This window comes from Brachionichthys hirsutus, chromosome 1 (genome assembly GCF_040956055.1).
Source record: "Brachionichthys hirsutus isolate HB-005 chromosome 1, CSIRO-AGI_Bhir_v1, whole genome shotgun sequence".
NCBI classification, from domain to species: domain Eukaryota; kingdom Metazoa; phylum Chordata; class Actinopteri; order Lophiiformes; family Brachionichthyidae; genus Brachionichthys; species Brachionichthys hirsutus.
In genome coordinates, this window is record NC_090897.1 from 13,584,687 (window position 1) to 13,590,686 (window position 6,000).

Below are 6,000 nucleotides of genomic sequence, written 5' to 3' on the forward strand. Positions count from 1 at the left end.
TTAAAAATTAATCTGAGCCTCAATGGAGGCAATAAGGCCGTATTATTATTATATATATATATATTTTAAATCTATGCTATATATTGGTTTTCCATAAATTTTCTCCTTGTTATTGCATTCATGAAATGTCTCTCCAAATGAAAGTTGTACTCTCTCAAAAGTCCTACATAAAGAACTGTGTTGTAGACGGAGAGCTGGCATTTTGCGAGGGCAGACAGTGACCACAATGGGACACGATGTCTTGCCGCACCAAGAAGCTGAAATGATTTTCACTCTCCTAGAAAAGCCCCCCCCTCTGCATATAAAGCCACTGCTCTCAGCAATCCATGAAGACTAAATATTCAAATTGACGATATGAATAGAAAAAAAAACCTTCTTTCAAGAGTGACTAGTTCGAGGTCTTCATATTCCAGTCCTCTGAACTGCTGCTCGCATACGAAACACAAATAAATGTCATTATATGATCCGATTGGTTCTAATGAAACGTTTTGATTTGTTGAAGGTTTTATGCTTCAGTTCATCCTTGCTGCTACAAATATTAATTATTCAAAGTACTAGAAGCACCTACACAAGGCAGCATAAAAAAAACAAAATCTAAATCTGACTAGTTTAAAATGTAACAAGGGACTGTGTGTTATGTGGGATTGTTGCATTGGGCGGAGTTATTTTTAACGTTTTTATGTTGTGCATCGGGGATCGCTGTGGGGTTGAAGGATTAGTTGTTGCTTTGTGAGAGGAAGAAATGATGAGATAATTTCTTTTTGTCGGAGCAATACATGACCCTCAGCTGTCTTTGAGGGGGTTTGAGGGGTCCTCCCTTCCATAAGTATCACAGTGATGCTTGGTTGTCAAGTCACCCGCTGTAATTAGAACGTCTAAAAACAAGATTCCTTTCAGAACTTTTTACTCAAGAAAAGTTTGGGAACTACTGACAACAAACAGCAGAAATGACACTCAGAGATATTATTCTTTTTTTGCCTTTGTTGAAGAGGTTATGTCCCCCCAACCCCCCCGTCCCCCCGTCCCCCCGGGGACTTGTTGTTGGTTGCTTGGTTTATTTATGAGTCAGCAGCCATGGACAAATTTTCCATCAAAATCACCGATAGGATGAGGCGTAGAGGCCAGGAAAATAAACCCCCGTCAATGTTTGGCCCAGATTCATCCTAGCATTATGGGATTGATCTTTTCCTGCATTTTCAGTAATGACACACAAACTGGGGTTTAGGGCACGTATGAAACACGATGCAGGTGTGGATACAGCGGTAATCACAGCAATCTTTTGATAACTGAAATTGTGAGAATGCGCTGATTTGCATCAAGCGTTGCAACGTTGTGGGCCACTGGCCGAGCAAACTAAGCAGACACGTGTCAGATTGTTCTCCCCTGGCAGGGGCCAGATTGAATTCTGGCATTATGGTCATAAAAGCAACATACAGGCGACATTGTAGGCCCCTAAATAAAACACGCCCTGACAATGAGCAGTACATGCAGAAATGGATTGAGGATAATTGTGATGAGCATTTACATTTTTTTATTTTTTATTCCTGATTATATTTTTAACCTCTGAGATACATTTTTAGTCAACAGTAACTGATTAATCAGTTGTGGAAATCATTGTTAGCAGCAGCTTTGGGAATGTGGAACAGAAAAATGTAGCTCGATGGAGGAAACTACTCGTGGGAGCGACAGCCAGATTGCCGTGACACATTCCAGGATGTGCTGAGAGACATTAAAGCGGAAGAGGCAGCTTCCTTTCCCCGTGTCCTCCCACATTTCGCCAGCTCCATCACGCCTGCACCGAAGCGCTGATGGCTGTGGACGGTCGGCAGCTGCACACAAACAGCGGTCAAGCCGCTGCTGATCAAGTTTTCAGAAGGACTCTGACTCGCCCCTGCTTTACATGCACACATATCCAGCTATTTGAAGCAGAGAAACTATGTGTAAGGGCGGAGGTGCTGAGGGTTTTCTTCAGTTGTTAGAGCCGATGCTTGGCTAAATGTAGCTCTGTGGCCAGCTCGTGGTCTCCTCTAGGTGTGGCAACACTCTGGGTGATTGGCCTTAACAGTAGCGCCACTGAAAGTGAATGTGACAAGGCTGCATTGTACTGCTGCCTGCCAGTGTGTGAGTTCGTGTGTGCGCACATGCGGTGAGTGCAGCGCCTTCCTCTAAATTCCCTCACCCAATTTTCCCTCAGGTCTATGTTCCTTTTCTTTATTTTTTCCCATTTATTTTTTGCCAGATCTCAGCAGGCCTTGTCTCACTTTGTTCCCGCAGTATTTTTCATACTGGCTGTCTTCAGCCTCATTTTGTTGGAGTCCTCTTTTCTTTAGAAGCTTGCAATCACATGCTTTATGTAATACCGGTCCCTTGTGCATAGGTACCGCTACTATTTCAATCACGAGAGACAAGTGGATGATGTAATTAGTCTGCGTGAAAGTCTTTGGTCCTTAAAGAAATACTGGTTGAAGTGTGGTGGTGATGGCTGATTACTCTGCTGAGGCTGATGAAATGATGAAGTTGGTGAATCCATAAAGACTAGGGGGTGATGGGGTGATGCAAAGGATTATGTGTAAAGAGACCTGGTTGAATGGAGCTCCAACTAGCTCACTGACAGGCCACAGTTTGTCAAACTGAAGGAGATCACATTGGATACTGTGATCAGCAGCATAGGAGCACCCCAGGGCACGGTGCTAGTCCCGCTTCTCTTCACCCTGTACACCTCGGACTTCTGCTACAACTCAGAGATGTGTCACAGCCAGAAGTTTGCAGATGACACAGCCATCGTGGGGTGCATAAGGGACAACAGGGAGGACGAGTACCGGAGCCTGGTGAGGGAACTAACCAGTGCAACCAGTGCAGCTCGAGGGGGTTGAGGCTGTAGACTCCTACAAGTATACCTCGGGCTGTGGCTGGACAAAAAACTGGACTGAAAGACCAAGACCAACCACCTGTACAGGAAGCGCCAAAGCAGGCCGTACTTCCTGAGGGAGCTGAGCTGATGCTTTACCAGTCGGTGGTCACCAGCGTCCTGCTGTACTCTGTTGGGGAGGCAGCACCTCAAAGAAGGATGCAGGCCCGATTGAAAAGCTGATCAGGCGGGCCGGCTCTGTGGTCGGGATGGAGCTGGAATCGCTGGTGACAGTAGCAGAGAAGAGAACTCTGGACAAACTGCTGACCATCATGGACGATGGCAGCCACCCTCTGCACACTGTCATCAGCAATCAGAGGGGCCGGTTCAGTGGAAGGCGGCTCCTCCCCACATGCAAAAACGACAGATTCAGAGACTCCTTTGTGCACTAAGACTGTACAACTATTCACTGGGGGGGCAACAGGAGAAGTACAGAGCATGGGGAGGGACAGACAGACAGACAGACTAATAAACAAGTTTTACGGCCCACATTTAGACCAAACTCATGTCACTGTGTTACTGGATAGATTTGATGAACAGCTGATGCCCCAGTCAGTGACGCCAGGCTTGACTGAGAAGTGTGCAAAGGAGCTCCATTTATTGAGCTCGCTTGTCTAATCTTTGCTCGTAGAATAGAATTGCATGAGTTTATGAATTACGTGTTAAGGTAGCAGAGGATGTCCAGTTTTACATAATTAATAATTAACTATTGGACTTAAGAGTCACAAGTATTAGACAAAATACAGGTATTAAACTTGAATGCTTACACTGGGTATTCATAGTTTTTCCACACATATATGTATACGGTAATATTTCTTTATTATTATTTGCCAGATTTATTGAAATAATACCAACTGGCAGGATATCCTGTATACCACTGAATTATCTCGAGACACATCTCAATAAAAAACAACAATATTCGATCTTATAAAGCAGATCTCTTGGAAGGTGTCACACACTGATTTCAGCGTGGTCCTGGAGCTCAGCTGCGTCGGAAGCGACAACACCAGCGTGTACCTGTATTTCACATTCATCGGTATAGCAACAGAAACTCCTCATTGACTGCGTACTCTGTTTAATTTTTCTGCCCGCCCTCTCAGGATGTGAAGCACCAGCATGACCTTGCTCACAATAAAAGGCCTGTTTTGTCCCTTCCTCTCCTTCCTCTTCGAGGACCCTGCTGAGACGTTAGTGCTGAGTGAAAACCACAAGCCATAGCCGCCTCTTTCACCGCTGCTGACTCCCAGTCTCACGCCCATTTAAACACACTCACACACAAAAATTACAGGCAGGGACGTGTTTCCCCTTCACTACATTGCTTAAGGCTTCCTCCCTTTTATCACACCCTATATCTGCCTTTGTCCCCCATAATTTCCTCCTCCCGACTGACACTGCCAACTATATAACCCATATATATTTGTGTTAAGGCTCCTTAGATTTCTGCGTCGGAGATAAATATAGCAGCAGGCAGTTAAAGTCTGCAGTTTTCTCGGTGGTGCAACTGCAGACTGCTCTTCGCATAACATGCAATTTGTATTGCATGGGGAATTCTTTAACCGCGTCGGCACCCCGCTAAGTAAATATTTCCTGCACGCCTCTGTTTGCATGGTGAACGTTGTCTCTCTTTTCTGCCAAAGCTTTCTCTTTGCATCTGTGTCTCTTGAAATTACTCAATTTTTTTTTGTGTGCATCTGAGCAGCCAATAATAATGAACGTAAGGCCTCGGAATAAGAGCTCGACTCATTTCTGGCGGTCTATCTTAATAGATTTATTCTAACTACATTGAGGCTGGCTCTATGGATGTGAATCATGCTATAGCCTCTGAGTGGAAATCAATATTCATGACTTGAAAATGGAGAGCACCCGTCTACTAGATCTGAAGTGAAACTTTCCAAACTCCTGAAGTGTGCCACTTTGAATACAAAGTAAATTGGATTTGACGTTGGCAATCGACACAGAGTATGCATAATTAAATATTGAACACAGCTTTAATCTTTCTTAATTTTTTATTTTAGACAACGTCCCATTTAAATTGTGTCTAAATTTGGGGCTAAAAGGATGGATTCAGCGTGTTCCATTTGTCTGTTTCAGTTTCTTTTAACTGTTTAAGACACCCAATTTGTATTTTCTACATGAGCAGCTATCACACATCACACAGACAGACACATTACTATTTTGTGTTACGACTTAATATTCAAAATGAAATCAGAATCTCTTTTTTTATGATTGCAAATATAAATAGTACCGTAATGAATGCATTTTTGGTCTGATAAGCGATGTTTGTCGAGTCTCGCTGTAAAGTTGTGCTGCGGCAAACGTGAATGTTTGCTCTGTGATGAGGGGGCAAATTAAAGGCCGAGTTCACAGCTCTACTACTACTACTACTACCACTACTACTGCTACTGCTAATGTGATAATATAACGTCTAAATGACTGCAAGAAGTAAAAAATATCCCAGTCATTGCTATAAATAAATTTAGTTGTTTGTTTTTTTCGCTTGCAGTTATTTAGATGTTAAATTATCACATTTATGACTGGAAACGCTGAACGACAAATTAATGGTGTTGTGACTTGAACTCATGACCGTTTCCTAACAACCATGCCATGTTAACGAAAGGTCGTCATATCCCCCCCCCACAGGAAAACACGCAAGAACAACCGTTGCAGGATTGAATTGAGCTTGTGCTTTTATTTTCCTGGGAAGCTCTGCAAAATACAAATATAGGAACAGAATGTGTTGATTTGCAAAACATGTAAATTCCATGTTTAAAATGGCACAAAGACAACATTCTTAAAACTACAGACCCATTTTGAATTTGGTACCAGCGACAAGTTTCTAAAAAGGCTGGATCCATTGCAAAAAAAGGACTGTCAACATTGTGAAATGCTAAAAGTATTGAATCAAGTATTGAAACAAATGCCACAAACACACTTTATGTCATGCTCACAGTTTGTACATTATTTTGCTGTTAAATGTGAGCTAAAAATTTTGCCGTTTATTCAAATGCAACTTACAATATTTATTACCCACATTTCTGATCTGCTCTTTTGTAGTCTCCAGTTATATCATGGCTACTTCACCACTCGAATGA